The sequence below is a fragment of the Lissotriton vulgaris genome, chromosome 1_1 (assembly GCF_964263255.1).
Source record: "Lissotriton vulgaris chromosome 1_1, aLisVul1.2, whole genome shotgun sequence".
NCBI classification, from domain to species: domain Eukaryota; kingdom Metazoa; phylum Chordata; class Amphibia; order Caudata; family Salamandridae; genus Lissotriton; species Lissotriton vulgaris.
In genome coordinates, this window is record NC_141685.1 from 910,215,322 (window position 1) to 910,230,700 (window position 15,379).

Here is a 15,379-nt window from a genome sequence, read left to right on the forward strand (position 1 = left end):
TGAAAGTGACACATGTCCATACGGCGTCCTCAACCTCAGAACCCACAATAAGTCCTTTATCAAATTTAGCCTGTACATCTAACAGACCCTGGAGAGCTAAACCCAAAGCCATATCCTCCCATTCTAAGACAAGAGTGTCACACATGACATTAAAAACATATCTCTGCGTGAGCGCATTCCACTGGTGAAAGGTGCTCATGATATCGTGCACGCTATACTGTGGACCACTCATGATCCGTTTGTGAGCAAGAGAGTCCAACACAATTCGCTCGTCGGAACCTGGGAGTTGACTACGGGATTGCCTTCGAGAAAGAGCAGGAGTCAGGTTAAAAGACCCAAAGCGGGGGGAGAAAAGGCCGGAAACAGTATCGACCAATCGTTTATGAGCTGTGGGAGAATCTGACAGTAAAACGGAAGACAAGGTATTAAGCACAGCAGGAGAGGGGCTGGCAGTTACAAGAGAAACCGGGGGTAAAGGAGACTGAGATACAGGAGTCGGTGGCAAAGGAGGCGGGGGTGGCAATACTGGAAGGGACAATTGTGGAACAACAGGTGGTTGAACAAGTGGTAACAATGGGGGTGCATTAGCACCTTGTACATAGGGCGGAGGCAATCTCAACAAATGGGACATTAAGGGATCTTCGTCAAGATCCTTACTCGGTGGAGAAGTAGGCAACACTGGGTAGCATCTATCTATTGCCATACGATGCTGTCTTTCTGAGACTTCAATCGCCTGATCAATCTCATTATCTTGAAACTGCTGGGCAGCCTGTATAATCGTCATACCTTTCTCTTTCTTATCTCTTTTTGCCTGCTTAATTTCTCTCTGTTTGGCTTCCTTACGCCAGAGGCGGAAAGAGTCAAACATTGCCGGCCGGGCTTTTCTTTTGAACAAAATTGCTTCTAGATTGTCTAATATGTCAGGCTCAAAGAGACCATTTTGTGGCCACTGCAGAACACCATCTTTCTTTGTGTATCGGATCCATGCCTTGTTAAAGGCAATGGGACCAACACAATGTTTCGAATAGAGCTCATAAGTGGGAGTTCCAACCGGAGGAATTGGACAAGAGTCCTCCAGCCGGGAATCCCTATTACAACCAAAACAACAACGTTTCCTAAACTTGCTAAAACCAGGCATCTTTTAATTCACTGGTCTGCTTACAGTCTTCAAAGGGTTATAGCAAATAACACAGCACAAACGTACTCACCCCTTGTCTTCGGCTATTGCAATGGTCGAATAACAAACCCAAAAAAACAAAAGAAAGAAGTGGGCGCTACCCACGAATACTTAACTAAGTGTTTTCTCAAGCCAACAGAGGTCCGTCAAACGTTTCGCAATACCAGTCATCACCAAAAAGGCCAAGGCAGGGCGCCAGTCAGGGCAGCAGTCGTCAGCAGCCATCGGAAAGGAGTAGCCGCGCTACAAAAGACCTTCGGTCCACTTCGACATGTAGGGGTCGCTTGACGTGGTTCGCAAATCCTCCGGAATTTTCTTGCGAGGCTCCTCACGACCCTCGGGCTGAACCGCTACCTCTGAAGCCGCCCCACGTAGGGCGCCAGTTGAAGAACCGGGCCTTCTGGGCCTGGCAGCGCAGGGCATGTCTTAAATCTCCGAATTCACCTGCCTTGTCGGACAGAGACACGAGACACTCTGTTAGGCGTAGAAAACCAGGTTTATTAGCTGCAGCTAAGCACAGTTGTCCCAGAAGAACAGAGTAGGTTCTTGGGAGACTGCCACTTTATTCTGTGGCGCACAATCTTTTATAGCACACATATTTACACGTATACTCCCAATACATACAAGGCTAGCCAATAGGAAAAGTTGGAAAACAAGCTATCAAGTGTCCCAAATACCCCCTTCTTTCAGACCCTAAGTGTCACCCCTCCCCACAAGTTAATCAGTGCTAGTGCCTGCAATCCAATTTGCAAGTGGCAGGACGTATTTGTGTGCCTCAAAGGATAGTTGTGTAACAAGAGAATACAGGAAGAGAATAGCGAAGGCCAGTCGGATAAGATAAAGTAAGGAAAGAATAGGGAGAGCCAAACAGTCAGTCGAGACAGGGATCAATCAACCTAGACAGGCATTAGTGGACTCGGCCAGACCCTGACATCAGTTTCGTAAACAAGGGCAGGGGGTTACTTTTTAACAGAAGAGACACGTAGTAGATGGAAAAGGCAAAAACACTCCGTTCGCCGTGCTGCCTGAGTGAGGGCTACACAAAATGGCGACGGAACACATAATAGCTGCCGAATACGGGACAAAGTCGAAAACTGAACAACCTCAAACTCCCAATGTGACTGGCATGGGGTGGACAGGGATTTGTTGAACTTGAATCTTTGGGATCTATTTTGAAGGAAAGAGGTGAACCAGTTAAATACAGTTCCAGACATTCTCAATCTGTGTTTCAGGAGATCGAGCAGGTTGCAGTGTCTGACAGTGTCAAAGGCTGATGACAGGTCGCGTAGGATTAGTAGACATGCTTCGTTTTGGTCTAGGTTTTTTAGAGCGTCGTCTAATACATGTGTGATTGGCTGATTCAGTGCTTTGACTTGCTCCGAACCCTGATTGAAATTGGTTAAGCAGGTTGGATTGATCAATGTGACTGTTCAGCTGTATGATAACACATTTTCCAGGTGTTTGGCTAGCATAGGAATGTTAGAAATAAGGCGATAGCTATTTGGGTCCGAGGGGTCAGCTGTTGTTTTCTTTAGGATAGGCGAAACCTGACCTGATTTTAGGATGTCAGGAATGTATCCTTAAAGGAGGGATGTATTAAAGATCTTGGTGCAGAGGGGTAGTAACAGAGGAATGAAGTCTTTTAGGTAATTAGCCAGGAGCGGGTCCATGAAATGATAGGAAGGTTTCAGAGTGGTTAGCATCTTTAATATGGTATCTTCACTGTAGGTGTTGAAGTGGGACCAATTTGCTTTGTTTTTTACTTTAAATTTTGGGAGGTCATTAGCTTGGGCACCAGCCAGGGGAGGTGATGAGTTCTTTTTCAAGACAGAGATGGATAGGAGGTCCTTGCTTGGATCTGATTTAGTGGATTCTGTCTTAGAAGCGAAGAAGGAGGCAAATTCATCTCACTTGGGTAGTGAAAGTGGGATAGCATTAAGGAGACTGGGTAGGCTCTTAGTTTGGGCTTTGAAAAGATCGAATAGCTTTTCGGTCGGTTCTTGGCTAGTTCTAGTTGAGACCTGAAGGAGTTGGTTTTAGATTCTCCGATCTTTCTAAAATAGGCGTTTCTGGAAATTCTAAGAAGCTTGAGGTGGTCAGCTGAGGGGACGGCTCTCCAACGTCTTTCAATTACTCTAAGAGAGTGTCTGTCTTCATTTAGCCTCCCATCATACCACGGTTTTGAGTCTTTTGTGGAAATTATTTTCAGTTAAAACGGGGCGATTTTGTCTAATAGGTTGTTCATGGAGTGAAAGTAGTGATTGGTCAGCCCATGTACATCTGCAAGGTCTTCCGGGGGGCAAAGAAGGTTTGAATTAGACGATGCTATAAGGTCGGAGCTAATGTTTTTCAGGTTTCTCTTCCAGATTTTAGTTCTCAGGGGTTGTGTTGGGAGTCGTTTAACAGTTTTCAAGACTTGGAATGTAATGACATGATGGTCAGACCAGTCGCAGGGGAGGATCGAGTCTAGCTGTGTGGAGTCCACTTTGGAGATTATTAGGTCGAGAGTTTTGCTTTTGCCCTGTGTAGGGCTGTTACATACTTGGTTAAGATTACGGTCAACGAGGAAAGCTTTGAGGCTGTTTACCCTTGGCGTCAAGGTTGGCCTTAGCACAGGATCCAGTCTCCTATCCAGCTGCAAAGGCTCCATGTCCACCGTCGACTTATGCCGGGTCTCCCTCACCAGGTCCTTCCTGCAACACATTAGCAACAACATTAGTGGAAGCCCCTGCATGCCCCACTGTGCTGCCAGAGGCGTTCTTCATCTGCAAGTACGTCGTCTACTAGCTCCCCTTCTTCCAGAATCCACACATCATAATCCACTCCCACACACCTGTGGGTAACGTGGCCTGTGTATCCAATCATATTTGTTAAAAGGTGACCAGCCCCTTTCCCGCCGCTGAGGGATGCCAAGGGGCCGTAATATGCCCTCTTAGCTGTCCACCCCTCATACGTGCCGCCGCATGGTGACCCTCCATTCCAGGGGCCACAATGGCCCATCTGGTTTGCTGCAATGCGGAGGCCACTCCAGACCTTCATATGACATTGATGTTGTCATCCTGCATCAGCCTCAGGCTGGCTGAACTAGACTCTGCTATCTCTTCCTCATGGGCTAATGAGGAATATGTCTCATTACATCGCAATGCATTACATTGCGTGTTTTTACAATGCAGTTGTTACAATGACCACTTTGTTAGGTCGCGATTTATTTACATCGCAAGTCATTAAAAAGACTTACACTAGGGGGCGAGCTGGACTTAGGAATAGTATTAATTACTATTCCTACTCCAGTTTGCGCAACAGTAGGAAAGGTGTTAAAATTCATTTCCAATACCTCAGCGCTCCCTAGTCCAAGTCGTTGTAATAACTTGCGATGTAAATGCATTGTGTACTAATAACGCGGTCGGTGTAATGGCTGCGTTGTAATTACAGCGATGTAAACGCTGTTTCCTGCTAATGACCCACTAGGGTGTCCTAAGTCTGCTCTCCCGCCTTTTTGATATGCCTGCAAAACAAAAGGTAGGTCCGAAGTGCCATGATTAGCATCCTGCCTACCTGTTTTCTGCCCTGCTCTGAGATCCAAAGCCAGTGCTCTCCTTCCCCTGACCTTGTGGAACCCCTGGTTCCGTGTCGCCCCATCCCACCCGACGTCCTGCCGCTGCCAACATCTCTCCCGTGAGTGTCCCCTGTCTTGTTGGTTCAGCCCCCTCTCCTCTGACTCCTCCTAGAGTACACCTGGAGAGGTGCCTTAACATGCTATCCTACACTCTCCCCTTCCTCCCCACTCACCTCCCCCTCTTCATCATCCCCATCCTCGCTCCATTCAACAAGGCTGCAACCAAAGCTGTGGCAGGGCCTACTACTTAATTCTTTGCCACCATGTCAGACCGCCCCTCCTGCCCAGGCAGGCTCCACTCCCCCACACCCCCACCATCCTTCTTCTGACCAGATAGGTTGCAAGCCTCATGGGGCCCTATCCAGCCACCCCCACTTTTAACGACCCCAACATAAGTTCTTCCCCACCTCCATCTTTTGCGCCAACACCCTGACCCAAGCCATCTCCTTCCTCCCACTGCATCCCCCTGTCACAACTCGGGCCCCTGACTCCCCATCATACCTCCCATACCCCACCCCTGCTACATCCCCACTCCCTCCCATGTCTACCTGCATGCTCCTGCGTGGCCTGCCTCCCCTCCCTCGCTGCTCCCTGTCTTGCCGCTGTGCCCATCCCGCCTGACCTTTCTATGGTAACCTGAGTCCTGGGGCTTAAAGCAGGGGTGTAACGCAGTCCCCCGCATCCCTTTTGTGCGGGGGGCCTGAGCTTCAGAGGGCCCCCTCAGCACAGAGTGGCCCTCTGTACATGGTTCATCCGGCTACCTCACTGGTGGCGCGAATTCGTGCCTAGTTACTGTGGTGTCAGGTTCTCCGCCTTGTGAGAGCGTGCGTACGTAAGAACTTTCCCTGTACATCTCTCGTGCTTCTGTGTCGCGCTCTCTTGTTTGTCTCTTGGGAATGTCGTGCGGAGAAGAGGCATTAGCTCATGTGCCCCTTAAAGAAACCACAGCATTTTCAAGTCATCTCGGCCTCCGAAGCTTCGAGTGGTCCCTACGACGTTATGCTCGCTTTGAGCCCAGCAAGGCCTCGCATCAGGATAGCGAGATGCCAGGTTCCAGCACCAACGCAGCTGTTGCCTCATGAAAGGTAAGGGAATCCAGTGCCAGAGGAAACAAATCAGTAGTGCGGGGAATGAGATTTTGATACCCTTTTTGATCACTTAGATACTAATCTCATTCATCAATTTGGATCGGTTATTTTCTGTCATTGAGTAAAAGACAAACCCCACATAGGTTAAATTAACCCCATAAACTGACGCAACTCTGAAGGACCACTGACAACTGATGAAGTTTTAAAAGTTTTATATAAAATCAAGAATTAAGTGCATATACAATCCTCTCAGGATAAGATTCAATAAGTATACAAAAGAATACAATTAAAGTCAATTCCAAATCTGTTCCAATTCTGTTCCAAATCTGCAGATTTAAGCATAGATACAATGTGGTCTTGTTGCGTCATCTACAAAAAGAATAGACAAGTTAATTCTGTCCCTACTCTGTACTAAGTGACATCCCTACTTCTCAAGTTCCTTACCTAAAAAGGTGTCAGCAGTTTGACTTCCAAAGAAGTTCAAACTCTCTTAACCCCTAATGGTAACTTAAGTTTAAGAAGCAGTACCCTCTCTGCCTACCCATTGAGGTTCCGTGACAATTGTAAGTGGTGTTTTCAACTCGCACGAATATGGTCGAGTCTAGTATCTATGAACCACAAATGACGAGTTTAGTAAGCGTGCGCAGTTTCGCTGTGCTAACTTAAACCGTTCGTTTGTTATGTGGGTTTCTCATCTGTACCCACGGGTTCCATCTTAGATACGGCATCCATTTTGTCTCTTGCCCTCAAGTAGCCAGCGAACGGACACTGTCCGCTTCGCGACCCTGGGACTTCCAAGATATGGCGGAAGACACATGTTCTTTGAAAGTGTCTTTATGACAAGGGGGTTGCTACTGTAAGGCAGACGGCGCCGCTCGAGGCTCATCTTGCCGCACGAGCTTATTGTCTCAGCCGTGCATCTCATTAGGCACGTCCCTTTGATGCCTGTATCTCGTGCTTCTCGACACCCCCTTTTTTACACCCTCTCCGATCTCCCCACTGTCTCCGTCTTCCTCTGCACCTGTCTTCGTTCTTGTTTCGATCTACTTTACTGCTGATTGGAATTTGCTAATGGTGGGAAGATGGGTTTTTACAGTTGGGAACCGCCAAATGTTTCCGCACTTATGTTCCGGACCTTGTATGTTTCAAAGTGATCTAAAACGACCCCTCTAAGAGCGACTTGTGGGAACCAGGTTGTAAACTATTGTGTCTCATGTTATCATATGGGTAAAAGTTGTATAAAAGGAGCGATCCACAGATACAATTTGAAGCAGTCTCCCCGAACTACACTCGATGTACTTCCTGTGACTTCTGTGTTCCCTGCAGTAAATAAACCTTGACTCTTTGACGCCGAAGGAAGTGTCCCGTGTCTCTGTGACTTGTACGCCGGAGCAGGTTACCCACGAAGGTTTCAGGTGTTGTGCCCTGGCACCGCTGGGTCCAAAAGAACCCAGTCCTTCAGTTGGCGCCCAACGTGGGGCTGCATCAGTGGTACCGGTCCAAGCCCGACGATCGTGAGGAACTTCGTGTGAAATCTCCGAGGGAAGGTGCACCCCGCTTCATCGATCCTGTTGTCGAAATAAGTGGCCCGAAGACTTTTCCCGCGAAGATTCCCGCCTCCTAACGGCTGCGACGGACTGCTGCCCTGACTGTAGACCTGTTTTGGCGCCTGGCGTAGACCTTGGTATAGCGAGACGATTGACGGGCCTTCCTGAGGACGCCATTGTTCTTTGAGTTAAGTATTGGTGGGTCGCTCCCAGAGTTCTTGGTTGTAGACACTTTAGCGAGTGTCTTGGTTGTAAACACTTTAGCGAGTGTTTTTGTTGTAGACACTTTAGCGGGTGTCTTTGTTGTACACGCTGTGTGAGTGTTTTTGTCGGTGACACTTTGCTAGCGTACTTTGTTGTTGTTGTATTTGTTTGACGACTGCAGCCGCCAAAGACCGAGGGTTTTGTCTTTGCTGGGACTTGGTAAATCCCGAAATCCCGTAACCCTTGAAGTTTGTGAAACTCGGCTAGTGTGCAAGATGCCTGGTCGTAGTACTTTGTTCTGTTGCTTTAGACCTTGTGGTGCGGATTCCCTGCTGGAGGACTCGTGTCCGATACCTCCGGTTGGAACTCCTACTTATGATTTATATAGCAAACATGGGCTAGGCCCAATTGCTTTTAACGATTATTGGATAAAATATACAAAGAAAGACGGCGATCTTCGTTGGCCACCTCACGGTAGCTTCGAAGCGTCGATCTTAGATAATTTGGAAATAAAGTTGTTCGAACGTAAATCAAGGCCGGCCATGTTTGATGCCTTTCGGTTGTGGCGCAAAGAAGCCCGACAGAAAGAAATCAGACAAAATAAACGTAGTGAGCGAGATAATGTTGCTACTATAGTGAAGAAAGCTGAGCAGTTTCAGCGTGATAAGGAGGATAAGGATAAGGAAGTGTTTGAGAGATTACAGCGTATGTCCATAGACAAATGCTATCCTGTTTTGCCTACGGAGTCGGATAAGAAGGAAGAGGCAGTTGAGGATTCTTTAATGTCCTATCTTATGAAGTCGCCACCTCCGTACGTACAGGGTATCGCAGTTCCTGTGGTCCCTGCCGTACCTGTTCTTCCACCTGTTATTCCTCCCCCTGTTCCTCAACCTGCACCCGCTCTTCCGACTGTTCCTGCTCCTTTGCCTGGTTCTATTCCTACTGCTCCTCCGCTTCCACATACTCCTGTTCCCGCCACTGCTCACGCTACTGCTCCTGTGTTGTTAACCCCTGTTGTCGCTAATGTCTCTACTCCTTCTCTTGTTAGTCCTGTGTCTTACTCTTCTCCCTCTACTCGTAATCGTGATTCTCCTATTGCGACAAACTTCTTTCAGTCGCTCGGACCCGTTTTTGGGTCTGCTGGTTTTGATGGTCCTCAGAGACGTAGTCAGCTTCCTGGTAATAGAGAACGTGTTGCGCTATACAATATGGCGATGGGTTGGATGATAAACCCTGTTAGAAATCCGCCACGTGTTGTCCTCGAAACGTTTGATCAATTCAACATACCAACTCAGAGATATGTGTTTGATGAAATGTGCAAGTTCTTACATGATCAGATAGTGGCCGTTGCGCCTGACGAGGTGCTGTCCGCCCTGTCTGAACTTCGGCTTCAGTTCGCAAATGGACTGATAGTCGATACTAATGTCCGACGTGCTATTGAGCGGTTGCTATCTCTTCGTCCCGCTCCTATTCCTCATGCATTGTTCGTTGAGGACATTGAGAAAGGAGATGAGTCTGGTCAATATCCTATGCGTGAAGTTCCGCCAGTTTGGATACCCGCTGATAATACTAATGTTAATGCTCCAGTGGCGGCGCATTTCCAGAGAGTGTGGATACACCTCCCATGGAAACGATCGGAAGTGCTTCAGGTGAAACAAACTTTGCCCGATCCTCGCAAAAATCCTGCTGGGTATTACAAGGAATTGTCGCAGCTCGTAGACGCTACGATAATGAATCTGGCCGATATCGACATGTTGTTTGGCAATGTCGTACCGCAACCGGTATGGGCCAAGATTCGTCACCAAGATCACGCGAATGAATTAGGTGGTGATTGGGCTGCTATTACAGCGGCAGACGCTGGACAAGTGGCTGCTACTAAACCCGATCAGTTGATTGAGCTTCTCCCCCAGCGAATCATTACATTAATGAAAACGCTTATGCCAGCTATGAAGGTAAATTGGGACAAGTTGTCAGCCTGTAAGCAGAAGAAAGATGAGAGTGTATCAGACTTCTTTACGAGGTTTGAGGAAACTTTCGTTGATCATAGTGGACAGGATATGGGTACTGAGGGTGGACAACGGTTGTTTGTAGATAAATTCGTATCGAACTTATTGCCCGACTTGTGCACTAAATTAAAGAATTCAGAAAGTGCGTGGGCTGTTTCTACCTCAGCTCAGATATTGGCTACGGCACAATATTACGAAAATAGAGAAAAAGAGGAAAATGACCGTGCCGATAAAAAAACGAAAGAGCTGAAAACTAAAGTGTTGTTGCAACAAGCGTATCCGCCGCGTTCTAATCAGAATGCGCCTCAGCAGAATAGATCGCAGTCGCAATCGAATCGATCGCAGTCGCGTAATGATTCATCTTTCCAAAGATCTTCATTAGGGTACAATCAATGTGCTTACTGTAGACAGGAGGGACACATTAAATTCAATTGTCCTGCTTTAAATGACCGTACTAGTGGTACGTCGTCTAGAGGAGGTCGTGGTGGTTCACAGAACGCATCACGTGGTAGAGGTCGTGGTGCTCAGAACGACCGTTCTGACAATTCATCAAATTCTAATAACTGTTTTGATCAACGTGGATCATCGCAAGGACGATCTGCGCAGTATAATGTAGACGATTATTACGTCGATCAGGGAACTGACGATAGTAATTACTAGGACAGCCAAAGACAAGGAGAGGGAGTGGTATCAGTTCCGGTTGATCAGAGAGGGCCTTATGTCGCAGTTGCTACATCGGGCGTCGTTGAGCCTTTTCTGTTGGACACTGGTGCAGCGAAAAGTTCTATCATGCATTCGAAACTCCCTGGCGCACCTTTGTCTGGCTTAACAAATGTTTCCGTTGGATTCTCTGGCGCCCCCGTTAGCAATCCAGTTTCGTGCCCTCTGCCCCTTAAAATTGGGCCTCGTGAGCTCGAAGCTCCGTTAATTTTGACCACTGGTTGTGGCGAAAATCTTTTGGGTCTGGATCTGCTTAAACGTTTGTATGCAACTTTGTATTGTTCCCCTGCGGGGGTAAAGCTTACGTTCGGAGAGAGAGTAGTCTCTCCCATGTACTTGTCACTCGATAAGCTTCCACCGGAATTGGATTCTCTTCCTGCGTCTTTGTGGGCGACGGGTCCAAATGATGTGGGCCTACTTGATATCTCCCCTTATGTTGTTCAGTTGAAATCGAATGTGCGATTGCCACGTATTCCCCAATATCGTATCTCCCTTGATGGTGAACGAGCTTTGTTAGCGATCATCTATGATTTGATCGAGAAAGATGTCATTGAAGAGACTCGGGGAAACGCGTGCAATAGTCCTGTACTGCCCATTCTTAAACGTACTGATCCTACCAAACCGCCTGTTTATCGTTTTGTTATCGATTTGCGGGAGGTAAATAAAATTGTGGTTCCTCAATTCCCTGTTGTGCCTGACATCACGGCGCTACTGACTCTGATTCCAGCTACAGCTTCATGGTTTTCGGTGATTGATTTGAAAAATGCGTTTTTCAGCATCCCGATTGCCGAAGAGAGCAGGGACCTTTTCGGTTTCTCTCTTGGTGGGCGTAGCTTCCGTTTCAAACGCGCTCCTCAGGGCTACTGTGAAAGTCCATCGATTTACAGTCAAGCTTTGAAGGGTCAACTAGATGCGTTTAGGTTGCCGGTTGGTGCGGCTTTAATCCAATACGTCGACGACCTATTGGTGGCTGCTGATACTCAGGACATCTGCAAAATTGCTACGGTATCGTTGCTGCAACATCTCTGTGAGTTACATCACAAGGTGTCACCTTCTAAACTCCAATATTGTTGTCAAGAAGTAACCTATTTAGGTCACTTATTGTCAAAGGAGGGAAGGAGATTGACCCCAGAGAGAATTGCAGCGATTGCGCGAATGGCTGTGCCACAAACCCAAAGAGATGTGCGTGCCTTTCTAGGTATCACGTCGTACTGCAGGCAGTGGATTCCTAATTTTTCATTGCTAGCGAAACCATTGGTGGCTCTTACGTGCAAGGATGTTTCAACTCCTTTACCATGGACGGAAGAATGTCAGAAAAGTTTTTCTGAACTGCGTGATTCATTGTGTTCGGCTCCTGTGTTAGGTACCCCTGATTACAGTAAACCGTTCACGTTATATGTTCACGAGAGGGAAGGTTGTGCTTTAAGCGTCTTAACGCAACCTTTTGGTGGTAAGCAACGTCCATGCGCATATTTTTCCTCGACCTTAGACCCAGTAGCTAGAGCATTGCCGAGTTGTTTGAGAGCAACTGCGGCAGCTGCGGTCTCCATCCGACAATCAGCAGGATTGGTCATGGATAATATGCTTACGGTGATGGTTCCGCATGCAGTCGATACTTTGTTGAATCGTACGAAAACTCAGCACTTGACGAGTGCGAGGTTGTCTGGGTACGAATTGACGCTTTTGGCAAGCCACATTCAGATAAAACGTTGTAATGTCCTAAATCCGGCAACTTTGTTACCAATTAGTGCAGAGTCAGATGAAGTAGCAGAACATGACTGTTACTTGCGGACAGAAGAGGAAACAAAAGGTCGAGTGGACCTTAAAAACACCCCATTGGAAGACCCGGATGGCATCCTGTATGTGGATGGGTCATGTTTTAAGTTGCCGAATGGTGATGTGACTACTGCTTATGCTGTGGTAACGTTGAATACTGTTGTTGAGACTGCAAGATTGAATCAGAATTCTGCCCAGGCTGCAGAGCTGATTGCTCTCACTAGAGCATGTGTGTTAGCAAAAGGTAAACGTGTGAACGTGTACACCGATAGTCAGTATGCTTTCGGTGTAGCGCATAGTTTTGGTCGGTTGTGGCGAGAGCGTGGTTTCTTGACGTCGCATGGCACGAAAATACAGCATGGCCAGCTTGTGAACGATCTTTTGGATGCATTGACTTTGCCTGCTCAAGTTGCAATTGTTAAGTGTAGTGCGCATCGTAAAGTGACGGATGATGTTGGTCGTGGTAATGCGTTTGCAGACGAAATTGCTAAGGAGACTGCCCGGAACCTTAGCACTCGAATGTATGTGACGAGTTCGGTTAGGTGGCCTACAGAATCAAGTATGTGTGAGAATACCATAGAGAGTGTGAAAGCAATACAGAATGAGGCCACCGAGACTGAAAAGATGAAGTGGAAAGAAAGTACGGGAAGGTTGGATGCGAATGGTTGCTGGATTGATTTGTCGGATCAGAGAAGATGGATGTTGCCTGATGCGTATGTACTGGCCGTTGTGCAAATGGCACATGGGTTAGCACATATTAGCGCGAAAGGTATTTGTAAGTTGCTGGCTGATGTGTGGAAGAGTGATGGAATTACTAAGTGTGCTGAACGTTTGGTGAAGAATTGTATGGTGTGTATAATGTACAATCCTGGCAAAGGAACCCCAACTCCTCCTGGCAGTTTTGCTCCTCCTTCGTATCCCTTTGAGGTGATCCAATTGGACTTCATCCATATGGAGAGATGCAATAACCTGAAATATGTTTTGGTTGTGGTTTGCGCATTCTCCCGATGGATCGAGGCCTATCCCCTCAAGGACAACACTGCTTTGTCTACTGCGAAAATCCTACTGAAGGAATACTTTCCTCGGTATGGAATGCCTAGAGTCGTGTGGTCAGATAACGGAAGTGAGTTTGTTGGAAGTGTGATGAAGAGTGTGTGTAAGGGCCTTGGAATCAATCAGAAATTCCATAGCGCCAATCATCCCCAGTCAGCTGGATTAGTTGAAGGGTACAATGGCACCCTTAAACTAAAATTAGCGAAGATTCAAGCTACGACTGGACTTTCGTGGCCTGATGCTTTGCCTCTAGCATTACTGTCAACTAGGGCGACTGTACACTCCCGAATAGGGCTCAGTCCCTATGAAATAGTGTTCGGCCGTCCTGCGAATGTGTGGGGGGTTCCTAGGCCAGGTGTATTCTCTGATCTTGAGTTTCCGATGTTGATTGACTACTTACATGACTTGACTGCTAAACTGAGGTTAATTCATCAACAGGTTTACGACGCCTTGCCGACGCAGACGGAGGGTCCAGGCCACCAGCTCCAGCCTGGAGATTGGGTAGTTACCCGAAATTTTTCACGCAAAAAGAATCTGGACCCCCGCTTTACCGGACCTTACCAGGTGCTCCTGGCCACGAGGACTGCCGTTCGTCTTGAGGGGCGGAAAAATTGGGTACATGCTACCCACTGTAAGCGAGTCCCTATTCCTTTGTCAGCAGACCCGTGGGTGAGGAAAGGCATTGCGTCAACAGAAACAGAAAAATTGCCGGCGTTTGTACCTTTTAGCGACGCACAGCTTGTTGAAGAACCCTCAGCGCAGCAGAAAGCCACTGTTGAACACTTGTCAGCAAAAGACTCAAGACCAGACCAACGAACTGATCAGCAGGACGCTGTCTCTTCAACAGATCCTTTGTTCGACGAGCAGACACGTCCCGGGAAACATCGATATTCTTTGAGATCTCATACTAAGGACAAATAAAATTTGCTTGCTTTGCTGAAATTGATAACTGCAATATCCTCGTTTCCCCTGATCAGCTTTGGACAATCGTATTATTGAAAATTGTTTTGTACATATATTGAGTTTTTTTCTTTGTATCTTTTTCCTTCCACAGCTGAGAAATATTGTGCTACATATACTTTGTGTATTGAGGGCCGTAGGGCCGCGCGCGTACTTCCTTCCGGACAGTAGGTCTTGACGCTAGGTTAAAGGCCGTCGATTCCTAGGAACTCCTGGGGATTGACTACTGCTGCACAGAACGAAGTGCGTCAAGAAACGTTGCGGACGGTCGTAGGGAAATGGCATTTTCGAAGCTGAATGATTTGGAAAGAGCTCAGGCATATAGAGTCAAGCTGCAGAAACTTAGTCGTACTAAATGTTTTGTATCCCAATTGTTTGTTTTGTTTTTAACTGCTTCTGCATTTTTGGCGGGTGGGGTGTATTACACTATGTCTTACTTTTTACTTGCTACCCCTACTCCTACTCCTTACCCTAACCTTACTTCTACTGCTTCTCCCCATTCTTTTCATATGTTACCGGAACACGAACAGGCTAGACGTGTAGAATTCCGCAACAATTCCTTTATCCAGCTCCTCCATCAGCATCAGTTAGTGGTTAACACTACTAATTGTTGGGTGTGTGGGTTGATGCCACATACTACTGGTAAGGGAATTCCATATCTGGTGTTACCGTATAGTTCCCAAGGGTCAGCTCGAGCATTCCAAACAATGTTTCGAAGCGCACTGGGTTTCCACCCCACTCCAGAACAACGTTCCCCATACTCTGGTCCTACCTCGTATCAGAGGCTGTTATCGATGGCTATAGAGGACATGGAAGACGAGATCCATGATGCTTTTCTCATCCCTAAAGAAGAGGTACAAGCCTATAGGGTCCTAAGTAGAGGGGAATATAGTATGTTCACTAATGAAAAGCAGCTTAAAAGCTCGCTTCCAATATGGGTCGTACCCCACACTGGTAATCTTTGTCTTGTGGGTCGTGGCTCGCAAGCCTCACTTGGAGTAAGTGCTTGCACTGAAAGTTACGTTCTGCCAATGTCCCCGACCCCCGTGTTTCTGGCTGCCAAGGGTACGTACTTCATCTGTCATGATCGTGCATACACATGGTTGCCCGCAGACTTCATGGGCTCATGTTTCGTTGCAAATCTGTTGCCTCCGACGTTTACTGTAGATGCCGATTATCATAAGACTAGAGTTGTACGAGGCGTAATTAGCGAAGAGGATACTGCCGGTCAA